The sequence below is a fragment of the Triticum dicoccoides genome, chromosome 7A, assembly GCF_002162155.2.
Source record: "Triticum dicoccoides isolate Atlit2015 ecotype Zavitan chromosome 7A, WEW_v2.0, whole genome shotgun sequence".
In the NCBI taxonomy this organism is placed as follows: Eukaryota; Viridiplantae; Streptophyta; class Magnoliopsida; order Poales; family Poaceae; genus Triticum; species Triticum dicoccoides.
In genome coordinates, this window is record NC_041392.1 from 155,614,811 (window position 1) to 155,615,385 (window position 575).

Consider the following 575-nt stretch of genomic DNA (forward strand, 5'->3'; position numbering starts at 1 on the left):
TGGAAGAGGATTCTTTGCACAGACTTGATCATAAAAAACGAGGAGATCTAACAACATTTGCAAAAGATTTACCTTGATTTTTTGAACGAGTGACCATGGTCCAATTCATCTTCTCATTCTTTGCAATATAATCCAAACTCCATGCGAGAATTCATGCCTCCTTTGCCCCTAATCCAGAATGGATTTTTTTTTGCATTAGCAATATTATCGCCATTATAAATAGGAAACCCACGTCTCTAGATGAAACAATACATATGAATGACCAATATTGAACTTGAGAAAGTTTGAACTTGGCTGCATTTTCACCAAAGCAAGATTGTAGAATAAGTCCAATTGATTCATCGTTCAAATGGATCCTTGATCTCGAGAATTCAACCACCAAGAGAAATTCATGAAGATTGTGATCATCAAGAAAATTGACCGGAACTCCAAAGTTCTTCCAAATCATCGCTTCAAAATCTAGCCTTGGTCGAATTGGAGACTGGAAAACGCCATGTGGTGACGGGAAGGTGGTCGACGTCTTCAGAAGGAAAGACGGTGATATGGTGGCTGACATGGTCGGAGTGGCCAACAAC